We start from the raw sequence: 14,781 nt of genomic DNA on the forward strand, positions 1-14,781 counted from the left end.
ATAATCAATTTGACATCAAGGACATATTTTTCAAGAAGGCTGCCATCGAGGACAACACATTATCCATAATGCCAACAATCTCTCCATTTGGACTTAATGACAACCTCTTTGGTGTTTAAAAACCATCTTAAAACACCAAGTCTCCCTCCCCCCTTGAAATTAAGAGAAAAGGGTTGAATAAGGTTGAATGAAGCAATTTCCCTTGCAGGCTCATTACCATAAGTAAGATATGTTGATATGAACTATGATGTCTGCATACTGACGATGATCCCCTTGAGCATAAGTTTGACCTTCTAAAGATATGAAATAAAATTGCAAAACTTTATGACTCAAATACATGGTTATTCATGACATCTCCTATAATCATTGACTCTATGATCAGTGAACCAACATAATAGGGTTACACATTTGACCCAAAATTTACATCAATCACCTAAAATAACGGGATTACATACATAACATGACTTGATCCCAATAGCCCATACATGTTTGAATTTTGCAATGATTAAAACATGGGTCTTTTCATGACCTTTACATGAAGAGACATGCATGACATCTATAACTCTAAATAAGAATCTCAAAAATGAAGTATCTTTTGTAGAAAAACCATGATACCCATTACCAACCACCATGCTCTAAATAGGCATCTACAACATAATCATCTGACAACAACAACATAAAATGATATAATGACAGAAACATAAGCATCCTCATCATAAAGAAGCCATAGATAAAATAATGTAACATCACTCTCTTCAATATCGTCAAATGTGGAAAAATATGCAATGTATATAAGCAACAGTAGTAACAACTCATTCCCTTGACCTCATGCCATCAAGGTCAGCACACTCTCCACATAGAGGAAGATCCAAAAACTTTAAGAAATAAGAACTTATAAATCTCTTGGACCGAAAACACGATAGACAGCGTATGAGACTCAGACCAAGAACATATTCTCTCCATGCATAATCTATTAAGTATCATAGAACTTATCAACAACATATCAATATAAGCTATATATCCTCCTCATCAAGTGCATAAATATTTATACAACAACAACAATAATAATAAGGCACCATCCATAACTCCATTACATGCAATCCAAGCATCATTGATATAGTGACAATGACATATATATTTCCTAGCAGAGAGTAATGAAATAAGACTGATGAAAACAAAAACAACCATGAACTCATCATAGGCAACATCATGCAATAAGGAGTGCTCAAGAGACCATAATGCCAAAAGTAAACCATCAGAAGCATAGAAGATGATCCCCATGAACCTGTGCCCAACTCTTCGTCATCAATTCTGATCACATTATATCCTTCTTACCAATAGGTAAAAGACATATCAAAAATAGTAATAAAACTTTGCAACACTTCATCACTCATTAGGAACTGGTACTCTTTCACAAATTCCTAAACAACATAAGGGCATCATCGATAGAATGTAGCAAACCAATGTTAGACCAAAAATGCTAAAAAATCACAGAAGGAAGCATATGATAATCTCTCCCTAAATTTGTGTCGCTTCTTTATCATCACTAAGAATCATATGCGACTGTATAAGTTAGGAACCACATACATATGTGACTGTCCTTCAATAGAAACGCGTACATAATGTGAAATGTTGATTTTTCCTATCAACAAATCGCACTAAATATGTCATGTATGTTCCTGATCACAGTCACTTCATCAGATGCAACATTAGTAATATACACATCAACAAAAGAATATCATAACAACATATGGTACACATGCATTGTTCCTCTTGAGATCATACATCACTAATCTAATGGGCCTGATAATTATCACTTGTTTTCCATGAGGCTATATACCTCACATTTACTTCTGAAGTCTCTGTTAGAAGTATGCATTATATAAAATAGACTGCAATGGGGACTATCTTCCTTTACTCTAGATTTGAAGAAGAGGAGCTAGACCTCTTATATATTCCTAGAATCTTCTTTAGAGCTTTTGTTATAGTTTTCACAATGTCTTCTTCTATAATTTTGCATCCAGTTGATGTGAATACAATTACATGCCCTTTATCAACTATTTGGCCTACACTTAGAATTTTATCCTTTAGCTCATCAACTAGTAGTAAATTAGTTGCTTCTATATTTTTAATATAAACATTGACACTACCCTTATGTCGTAATTTTGCAAATGTACCATTTCCAAGAATAATCTTACCACTCTTGTTTTTGAGAAAGATGAATTTCTTCTTATTTCCAAACATGTGATGAGAGCATTCACTATATATGTGCCATTGATCTTCTTTTCAAATGAGCATAGATCAAGGCCATACCTTACTTGTTCTTATTCTTTCTGCTTAGTATGAGGAGGGTTGGTGGATCCAATAATGCTTTTCTTTGTTTGTGTGTTTTGTTGTCTAAATGAATTCATTGATTTGTTCCTGCATTCTTTTGCTACATGCCCAAACTTGTTACAATTATAACATCTCACATGACCAGAGATAGGAGCAAAATAATCATAATATTTTTGTTTCAGATTCCCCCTATTGAAATCAATAACTTTGTGACTAAACATGTTGCAAGAAAAAAAATATCCCGTAAAGAAACTTGAGTATCTAGGAGTTGATGATCTTCTTGTGAATTTACTTCTGCAATTGGTTGCAATGTGGCCAAAGTTATGACAGATAAAACATTCAATGTCATTGTGTAAACGAAATAATAAATTGTTTCTATTATTTGGAGAAAAATGTTTCCTTTGAAAATTTTCTTTCTTTGTTTTTTGGTTTGGTTGACTTCTTAATTCTTTACCAGGTTTTTCAAAGTTTGCTTTGTTAACCTCATAATTTCTTTCACAAGCTTGTGAGCTAGATTCTACTTTTATAGTTTCATGAAAACCAAGACTGGATTTGATGGAGGGACAATGGTTTTGGGCCTTGCCTTGCCATTTCCGGATAGCCATGGTGTGATGGTATTCTTTCTCAGTTGAGCTTTGGATTAGAAGGTTTTTTATTAGGGTGAGGTGGTCTCAAGAATCCAAAGAGTTGGGGGTGGATATGGTATTCTCCAATAATCCCTTAACAGGTGGGTGGAGGCAAGAAAATTCCTCAAGAGATGGTGAAGGAATTCTTAGGCATCCAAGATCGGTTTGGTTTTGTGATCTCAAGACCAGTTTAGGTGAGATCACAATATGGTGAGGGTGGAGGTGGTTCAACCTCTGGATTCTCTTGGTTGTTTATGGATTGGTTTATCCCATGAGATCCCACATTCATGCTTGGGATATGGCACAAGGGTGATTGGATGAAAGAAAGATTTGGTTCAGCGCAATCTATGGTCGGGTCGTACATGGATGTCTCTCACTTGGTTGGATTTTGCATATGGTTAAGAAGAGCTAATTTTCTCTTGTCTTGATAAGTGAATGTACTTGTTATTATGTGGCTTTAATGGTTGTTCAATTATTGTTATCTATCTATTTATATGCTAGTTATAAGCATGATTGTATGACAAATATAAGTATGGCTCTTATCACATTTCATTTAATGAATGTTTGGTTAATGAATGCATGACCCATTAGTGTTACGACAACTATTGTGAGAAGACCTAGATCCTTCTTGTTAAACCTCAAATAAGTTTTCAAATCCTTATATTCAGATATGCATTCATGACCTATAGGTTGCATGTTCATCATGTGTTTAATGGAATTTCAGTCCTGGTTGGGGGGGGGGGGGTTAGGTCAAGTCTTGGTTTAAGTTTTGGTTTCGAAGAATTGTTTATATGTGATTCATCATTTATGGAATTTTCATAGAATCTTAAGTGGGGCCTCAGTCTTAGCCCTAAAAATGTGGCTCTGAATTCGGGGTCACTGGCATAAAACTGATTGAAAAAGTCCAACATCACTTAAGAGAAATCCTATGGGAGTGACTAGAGGGTTATAATTGCTTGGAGGCCTTGGAAAGGGAGAGAATGAGGCTCTAGGTTTGTGAAACAGAGAATTAACTCAGGGTTTGGACACCTAGTGGGGTTGGGTTACTCCTGGAGGTCATGTAGCATCTGAGGGAGGTCAGTAAAGTCTTAAGTTGTTGACTCCATTTTCTTAAGGCCATATAGGAGTTTGAGTCTTATCATAGTGACCCTCAGCTCATGTTTACTCTAGGAAAATCGATGAAAGTGGGTAGATATGAGAGGAGGTGGTTACAAAGTGGTATCAGATCATGGTTCAACACTTGGACTGGATGGGCTAGATGCATGTTGTTAAATGTGCATTGTCATGGTTAAGATTTTCATGCATGAGGTTATTGCATGTAGTTTATGCCATCATGATGTTTTTAGTATGTTATGAGGCTGAGATTTTGTCAAGATAGAGCAGGAGATGCAAATCATCCAAGCAAGGTTGTAGCATTATACCTCGGGGTGATATCAGATCATCATACATGTTTGTATGTCTGAGATGCAAGTATGTTGGTTAATGGTTTTTATGAGCATTATGGTTACGTACATGCCTACCATTTTATTTTCATTATGATTACATGCATGCTAGATTTTATTTATTCGGTGTGGTCATATAAACGCGTGTCAGTTAGTCATGAATGGTGGTAACCTTTCTTATATGCATTTTCATCATATGCATGATGATTATGGTTATTGCATTTAAGATCTGGATGCTATAAGTATCATGCTAAGTGTCAGTTAGTCATGAATGGTAGTAACCTTTCTTATATGCATGATGATTATGGTTATTGCATTTAAGATCTGGATGCTATATGTATCATGCTAAGCTAGATTTTCCTGTGTAGATAGTTATGGTTATGAAATTCAAGTATGAGTTGATACATTTGTGATATTATGGCATGCTAATCTGGATTGATTTGTGTAGATGTGATAGCCTCTCCCGAGGTACATTAAGGTATGAGTTTGATTGTTTTATTATGTCGTCTATTTGGTGTTTGAGTGCTTGGTGTTTATTATGTTGTCTATATGTTATTTGAAGGTTTGATTAATGGCATGATATGAGTATGTGCCTATAGGATTGCATGAAGGAATGATCTTGTTTAAGATGGTTGTACTAACACATTATGTGTTGAGATAGTTGATATATACTTGAGTGTAAGTAGGTGCTAGTTGTAGAATTATGACTAGTGACTATGAGTTGATTGCAGACTATGACATGGCTATTAGTCTCGGTAAAGGTTGATTCCATATCAATAGATATGATGTCTTGATATTTGGAACATGTAATTGACATGTGTGAGCAGTTGCAAGGAAACATGTTTGGTATTAGCATGATAAGGTAACAATTGATTTGTTTATGTAGTTAAAAGTTGGGTGATGTGATAACATGTAATAAAACTCAATTGTAGTAAGGTAAAAGGTAAAAATAAAGCAATTGGCTAAGAATTCCTTTGGCTATGTTTGGAAAAAACAACTCCAAATGAATGAGTGATTTGCATGAATACAAGAATTTTTCTTAACCCTCATTTTGTCCAAGATTATGTGAATATATGCTATATTCTTGAACATGTACTTGACAGGTATAACAACCGGTTTCTAGTTATGGTTGAATTCTTCAAGGAAGTAAAGTCCCTTGAGAGATGATGTATGTGTGTGTTTAGCTACAAGGCAGTGTGATGGGCACAACAAGATAATGTAACTGGTATATTGTTATGCTTATTTATGCACTGATAGTTATGTGTTTATGATAGTATGACGCAGAGAATTGCATGGAAAAGAGGGTGACATGAAATCTTGAAGAAGGCTCAAGTTGATATTTCCTTTGGAAGTATTGGGAACCCATGGGGATTGAGTCATGACATTTGTTGCTAATTTTTTCCTTTTGGTGTTTTGTGATTGGTTTGCACTTGATTTCTATTTTTTCTTGTGTCTGGTGCATGGCCATGCCACTTTGTTTGTGGTGTCATATTGTTATTGGTTTCCATGGTTTTCTTCTTGTTTGTTTCTTCTTCTTCCCATTTATGTTTTGAGGGTCTTGGGAATTGGTTAGGAAGGAGGAAATTTAATGGAGCTCAAGTCAGATGCATTGGTTATGTTAGGATTTGTTGTTCTCAATGTTGTGAATATTGTGCATGGATAAAGGGAGTTCTCTTAACCTTGGCCTTATGATATCTGGTAATTATGTTGTGATCATGATTTTGTCTATGTCTATATATGTATACATGTATGTACATATGTTGTTGTCTAACAGGGTCGTCATAGATCATGATTGTTTTATTTTAAAGTTTATATGTATATATGTACATATGTATGTCATTGTCTAATAGGATCGTCAGGGATCATGCTTGTGGAGGAATGATTATTTATGCAGGTGAATGACATGAAGAGGTTCCTAGCCTTATGAGGAATCAAGTGGGAAGAGTATTCTTGATAGATATATGAGGTCAATATCATGTGTATATGATTGATATTATGCCTATTTTTATGCTATGGCACATAATACTAATGGATACATTAGCGTAATGAAATAAATGCGATTTGTGACATGCTGGGACAAGCATGGATAGTGGAAAGACGTTAGAAGCAAGGTTGCCTGGTAAGGAAAATGTGGTCTTATAATGTGTAATACAACTATTGTGTATATGTTATATGTGTTCTATCTGGGGTGTTTCTTACATGTGGTACAACGTGCATATTGTATATGCAATGTTATGTACAAATGGTGTTGTGTACATATGACATATGCGGTATTGTGTAAATATAGTGTTGTGTGCATGTTGCATATGCAATGTTGTGTACATGTGGTGTTGTGTGCATGTTGTACATGTGGTGTTGTGTGCATGTTGTACATGTGATGTTTTGTGAATGTGGTATTGTGTACATGTTGTACATGAGGCATTGTGTGCATGTGGTGTTGTGTACACGTTATGCAGGTGGTGCTGTGTACACTTTGTACAAGTGGTGTTGTGTACATGTTGTGTATATGGCTCTATATACATGTGGTATTGTGTACACATTGTACATGTTGTGTTGTGTTTATTTGGTACGATGTTACAGGTATTGTGTAGTCGTTGTATCGTGACATGTGTACTCATGGTATATTACTATCTCTATGTATATGTATAGTGTTGTACACCAGGTGTAGGTGTATGTATACTGTTGTACATTGGGTGTAGGTGTATGTGTTTTGTTGTACACTGAGTGTAGGTGTATACGTTCAATTGTACATGGGGTGTAGGTGTATGTGGTGTGTTGTACATTGGGTGTAGGTGTATGTGTCGTGTTGTACACTGAGTGTAGGTGTATGTTTGGAATTATACACCGGGTGTTGGTGTATTTGTTGTTTGTACAATGTGTATGTGTATGTGTCGTACAGTGTGATGGGATAGGCAGGTATGGGACTATCTGGGCCCTTATTCTTGATATTGATGGTTGAGGCGGTTTAGTCTCAGGATACCCTTGTTACTATCAAGGGTTGAGGCGGTTTAGTCTTTGGATGACCTTTTTGATGATATTGAGGGTTGAGGTAGTTTAGTCTCAAGATACCCTTGTTGTTATATAGGGTTGAGGTGGTTTATTTTCAAGATACCCGAGTTGTTGATACTAAGGGAGTAGGTGGTTTAGTCTTTGGATTCCCTTATTTCTTAAAGGGAAGGCACTGGGTGCTTGCTGAGTTTGGAAAGTGATTCAATGTGTGTACAAAAAGGACAAAGAAAAAAGGCAAAAGCAAAAGAATCATTAGAAAGATGAGTATCCATATTTTATTTCAAATTTAACTTTGTATGTGATTTATGACTCTGATGTTTTATGGCTGCATATGATCTATGATTTTGATTTATGATGGTTGAGTTTGGGCTATCCAAATGTGATATGTTTATACATGATGACTTGATCAAAGAGTTAGTTTGACTCATTGTGACATGAAGTAAATAGAATTTCAAGTGTACCTTATTGATGAGCTACCAATGAGACATTTTTTGAATTTATTTCAATTCCTTTTATTCTAATGGCAATTATGTGCTTGGTACACGAAGCATCGAAATGCTTGGTTTGGGTGGTTGGAACTAACTCCAAGAAATTAGCAGTAGCATCAGTAGAAAAAATAATTGGAACATGCAGTAGTATGTTGGTAAAGGAATTTAGGAATAGGGTCGTTGTGGTACATTGGTATCCAATAATGTCCATTGATTTCCATGAGCATGCTATGGTCGGTATGATAATTTTGAGGCAGCTATATTCCTTGATTTTTGGACCTTTCAATGTGAGGAAACATTTCCAAGGGTTGGATCGCCTGGGAAAGTGGATGTCAGAGAACTTGGAAGGTGAGTGACTACACATAAGGGGGTGACTGGATTGCCCAAGGGACTATGTAGCAAAGAAGGGAAAGTTATGGGATGAATTTTTTTTGTCATTAACATTGCTAGATGGAATCAAATACACACTGGGAGTGTGTCCTAGAACAATGAGTCGGTCATTGTTCATTGAGGGAACATGTAGTGTAAGGATTGTAGCACTGGAGATTGGATGCATGTTTGACTTTTATAGTGGGTTTTAGACTTCCTAGGAAGGAGGTGAATCCCGGTATTACTTTGATGGTGGAGGTGTGAGCCTATAGATTCCCTTGTTGTGGATGCATACATCATATCCTTTTTATTTTCTAGTTAAAGAAAGTGCATATGTATATGTGTATATTATTGTAAATATCGTACCAATCTGGATTTATAAAGCTCCATGGGCAGTATGTTCTGGTTTTCAGTGGTTTTTCTGGTTGTAAGTGCCATATAACACCAAGGAAGGTGTTCCCCTAAGGGGGGGGGCGGGGGGGGTCGTGGGCGGTTTCTATAACAACCCGGGTTAAATGTTCATGTAATAAATTTAATAAAAGAAAAATAAGACCAAGGTCATGGGACACGTATTCCAAGCTGAATGTTGGGAAAAACATCCTAGTGGGTGTTCATTTTGGTTTACTATGGCTAAGGAAATCAACAATGGCTTTGAAAAGGAAAAAAACATTATTGGCATATTATTTATGAAAATAAAGAAAATTAGGAGAAGAGGAAGGTGAAAGGTCATAGGCTTGCATGTGAGGAGAAAATTGAAGGAAAATTAAGGAAAATCAAGAAATTAGAGGCATCAATAATAAAAAGACATCAAAGCATCAATTTTTAGCCTTTGGTTAGTTCTTTTTCATAATTGGTTTTCAGAGAGGAGAAGAGCACCAAGAGGAGAAGGAAAGAAAGCAAGCAAAGGAAGGAAAAGTAAAGCAAAGGAAAGCAAGGATCAAATAAGGAAAGGTTCTCTCAAGCAGCTTCAATAGGAATAATTACTGGTAATAGGTTGCATGTATGATTTCATACTTGATTTTGGAATGCATGGTATGTGCATGTGCGTATTTGGTTTCATTGCTATTAATGGCATGTATTTTGCCAATTTTTTACAATGGTTTTTAGCCTTTCCTTTCCATTTTCGAATAGCCATGGTGTGATGAGATTCTTTTTCTGTTGAGATGTGGATTGTCAGAAGGTCTTGGATCTGGGTGAGGTGGTCTCAGGAAAATCCAAAGGGTTGGGGCTAGAGATGGTATTCTCTGGGAAGACCTCAACCAATGGGTGGAGACAAGAGAATTGCTCAAAGGATGGTGAAATAATTCTGAGGCACCCAAGCTTGGTTTGGTTTTGTGATCTTGGGACCCTTTTAGGTGAGATCATGGTATGGTGAGGGTGGAGGTGTTTTAACCTCTGGATTCCCTTGGTTTTTTATGGATTGGTTTATCCCATCATATCTCACATTCATTCTTGGAATATGGAACAGGGATGATTGGGTGAAAGAAATATTTGGTTCAGCCCAATCTATAATTGGGTGGTATGTGGAAGTCCCTGACTTGGTTGGCTTTTGCATATGGTTAATAAGAACTAAGTTTCTCTTGTCTTGATAAATAAATGTAATTGTTATTATGTGGATTTAATGGTTGTTGATTATTTTTATCTATTTTGTCATATGTTGGTTATAAGCTTTGTTATATGACAAATATAAGTATGCCTCTTATCACATTCCATTCAATGAATGTCTGGTTAATGAATGCATGACCTAATTGGTGTTATGACAACTATAGTGAGAAGCCTAGATCGATGTTGCTAAACCTTAGATAAGTTTTCAGATCCTTATGTTTAGATATGGATTCATGACCTGTAGGTTGCATGTTCATCATGTGTTTAACGGAATGTTAGTCCTGGTTGGGAGAGGTCAAGTTAATTCCTAGTTTAAGATTTGGCTTGGAATTATTATTCATCATTTCTAGAACTTTCACTGAGTTCTGGATAGGGGCCTGAGTCTTAGCCCTGAAAAAGTGGCTAAGAATTCAGGGTCGTTGGCATAGAACTGACTGAAAAATTCCACAATCACTTGGAAGCAAGCCTATGGTAGTGACTGGAGGGCTACAGTCACTTGGAGGTCTTGGCAAGGCAGTGAATAAGGCTCTAGGTTGGTGAAACAAAATGTTAACTCAAGGGTTAGACACATGGAAGGGTTGGGTTACTCCTGGACATCCTGTGGCACCTGAGGGAGGTCACTAAAGTCTTAAATTATCAACTCCATTTCCTTAAGGCCATATAAGAGGTTGATTCTTATCATAATGACCCTCGAATCATGTTTACCTTGGGAAAACTAGTGAAAGTGGGTAGATATGAGAGGAGGTGGTTACACCAAAAGAGCAATCTCAGTTGATTAATTATCATCATTACTACATGAGCAAGGAAATGGACTACAATTGGAACAAGATTCAATACCTAATGATTCTTGATCACTATCTTCTTCATCCTTGATCAACAAGAGAGGTCCTTGATCTATGATTATTGATATTGCTACTGCATTTATATATAATTGTCACTGTTACAATTTTCTTGACTTAGTCTCTTGCTTTGTGCTGGTTTGTTCTTGTGCTTCTTTCCATTATCCCTAATCCACTCTCAAGCGATTAAGCTTCTACTGGAGTGACCTCCTCTAATACCAATTGTTAGGAAAAATACTAAGTGGGGAGAGGGGGGGCGAGGGTGAATCGGTATTTTTATTTCACTTTATCTTCAACTTCAAATTTAGAATTTTGTATGCTATTGTTACTTAGACAACATGCGTGTATGCGCTCTTATAACTAAGGGGATCTACGCATATCTAGAATACCAATTTTTCATAATTTCAATGAGATGTTCAACTTTAACTACTGCATCATTATTTTACTAGCCATTCATTATTTATTAACCATGAGCAGTAAGAGAAAAAATAAATATAATTAACAGATAAGGACACTAGGTTTTTAGGTTAAACCTAATGTGAGGGAAAACCACTGATGTTGTCATCTTTTTCTTCTTTCTTATTATATAAATAAATCTTCTTTACATTTTGTCATGGCACAGACTCTTACCGGCACACATGCTCATACTTGTAAGAGGCTACAACCTCCACTTGTTCTCCAACACATATTGGAAAAGAGCTACAACTCCCTAATCTTATTTACTTCCTCCAACCGAAAGGAACCTCCTACCCACTCACTAAAGGCTACGACCCTCAGCACCTCGTGGACCACGTTTTATAATATTTCATACTAGATCCACCTGACTCAAACCAACAAAACATATAGGCCACCTTTCATCATATTTTCAAACTGGACCCACACCCAAAATTATACCCAATACCAATATATCAAACTGGATATTGAATCAACCACTAAATACGAATACCGAATCACTGAATACCAATACTAAATCACTGCAACCAAATCAAATCTATTCATAACCAAAGATATACCAATCCACAATAGATACACACCATCCTCACTAAGACATAATTGACAAACGACAAGAAATAATACATAATTCATCAACTATCATCACTAAGCAACAATTACAAACACTAGAATATGTATGTGACTGCAGTAATGAAAACTTGCATATATACGTGCTTATCATGCATTGGCCATGTGTACATATTTCAATTCACGAAGAACTTCTTTACCAAGCCATTTTGTTTAAGACAATCACATCTATAAGCATCATACTCATCATTCAACATGAAATCAACTAATAATCACCCAGAGCAAGCACCAATATAGAGGCAAATGATCTCATAATACATACACAACTACTGTGAAGCATATCTGTGAATGCATGTGACTATCGAAAATCAAACCTGCGTACAAATCTTAAATTACTGAATCAAATCTTCGCTACAAATCACAACATATGTCAAACCTAGATCTCTATGCACATACTATCAAAAGCTATAGATCTCAAAAAATATATATTTAGATCATAGTTCCACCATAATCACATATCTTGCATTGTTAGCCACTTAAACAAGCAAATCAATCAAGCATATATTCAATACATCTTCAGATATTTCAAATCTGATCCTTCTCCTTGCTTCCTAGTGCACACTTGTTCCAAATCATATCACACAAGAATAATCCATTACATTGCACACTAAACTTCTTGATATCCATCTCCTTATATAACTTTTGCCTTGCTAATACCACAAACAAATCCCTTGGTAATGTTGTCGGTATTCGTTTGAGAAGATCAAATAGACATTGTTGACACAATACTATGGGAAATTACCATGGTAATGGCTCTTGGTTTCATATTTTCCATGGTTCATTTTATGTATGTAGAAAATATGCTGTAGGTTAACTCGACCATGCAATATAAATCAAAGCAGAATATGATAACCTACTTCTACTATCAATTTGCGGAAGCTTAAAGATCAAGCTGAACAATATAACTAGAAGAAGAAGAATCAATTGCACAATACACATGAAAATACTTTGGAGAAAGCCTCAACTAAAAACTCCACTATCTTTATTATCATACAAGGTGGAAATACATAGGAATTATACAAAGCCTTAACTCTCACAGCTAGCCAGCTCTTAGTACAATCCTCATAGATGCTCACAGACAATCAAAGCTTCTCTTCAGCCTTCCTCTCTGCCCTCCAAGCTCCTATTTCCTTGCGTTGTTCCTTAGGGATGATTTTCCTGTTCACCAAGTGGAACACTCCTCTCACACACTTTAAAATTGCGCAATCCTTAAGGAATGATTCCTTGATTGCATGCATGAGTTTTCTTTATAAGAAAACACATGCAACTTATAATACATTGTCCTTGACTTTAATCTTAACTGGGTCTTTCTCAGAAAAGACATGCATGAGTTTCTGATGAGGGAATCTTTAGTTAACTGGAGTAGCACTAGTTGAGTGCATGCATGCATCAATTGACTGTTAACTCACCATTAGTTCCTCAAATAGTTTGGAACTAATTTGACTGGACTTAACTCAGTAAAATGAGTTAACTAATTACAAATCAAATATAACTCAATCTTATCTCCTTAATTTAAGGGACAACTCTTGCATGACTTCAAAAAGACTTTTAACTTGAATTTCTCCAACTAATTAATTTGAAACAAATTAATTAATTATTTCCAAGTAGCTGTTAAGACTAAATTCGATTTTAATTCAAGAACAAATTAAATTGGAATATTCTTGTTGCCATATTTCAACAATGTACCTGACTTTTGTTAACATAAAATACATATGTATGTGACACTTCTTCACAGGGACCGCGTATACTTTTCAAAATTCATAAATTTGCACACTTTCTTTTATTGAGTTGTCAATTCTCTCCCATATCCTTTGTAATATATGTACCAATATTTTTGGTATCTTCTTTAGTTCTATAATCATCGTATTATAATCAAATTAACATCAAAGACATATTGGTCAAACAAGTTGTCATCAAATACAACACATTAACCATAATAACTTTCTATTCTTTAAAAGAACTCAATACATAAAAGTCCAATTATAATATATTTCAATATGATAATATATACTGCACATGACGTGCATGATGTAATGGTTGGGGCGGATGGCTTTCACACCACCCAGCCAAGTTCGAATCCTGCATGCTGTGAAATGTGACAATACTTGACTTGACATTGTGTTCATGCGATAGTGAAGGATATCAAAACCCTCTGCAAGATATATGAATTAGGGCCCATGAAGACCAAGGCATTTCACTTTCATGTTGTGAAAATGTAATAATACTCGGCCTGACATTGTGTTCACGGGGTTTGATAAACTAACTCAGAATGTGCATGGTGTTTTACATAGGCTTGTTAGGTGAGGGATACCAAAACCCTATGCAAGATATAAATGTTAGAGTAGAAAGTTAGATTAGATATAAGTTTAATGGTTAAGAATATGTTATTTTTTTCAAAGAAATTATAAGTATTAGTTTTGAGAGAATAAAACATATGTTTTTTTTTTAAATTTAATCACTGAACAAAGATATCTTCTTTATTCGACAAATTAAAGACTTTGACACACTCATTCACTTTTATTTTAAAAATATATTATTATTATTATTATTAAAACTAAAAATTACATTATAATGGATATAGGTTATTATTATTAATTGGTCTTAAAAAGGTAATAACTCATGCTAGCAAGGAGGTAAGTAAAGAAGTTACATTTAGAGGTATTTGGTTGGGGTGAAAGCTTGTCCCCATATAAACCACCAACATGGAATTCTAGGTGGCCTGATTTTCCTTGAATATTAATTTACATTTGCAGATACTAGTTAGTGATGTCTGTCCCACTACTAATTTGACAACAAGATTATGATAGATTTTCCCTGTATAGAAAAAAATAGTAATAAATTATTAATAGAAACAAAAAATTGCACACTGTATTATGAGCCCATCCATTGTAGATATTATTCTTCCCTGGAAATAATATAAACAGAGGAGTACTCACTATCACTAGAGTTTGATGAGGTGACTTTCAAATTTAAGAGCTTCAAATAGGGT

Source organism: Pinus tabuliformis, chromosome 4_1, assembly GCF_031772625.1.
Source record: "Pinus tabuliformis cultivar Carrire ecotype Pingquan chromosome 4_1, CPIR1, whole genome shotgun sequence".
Lineage (NCBI taxonomy): Eukaryota > Viridiplantae > Streptophyta > Pinopsida > Pinales > Pinaceae > Pinus > Pinus tabuliformis.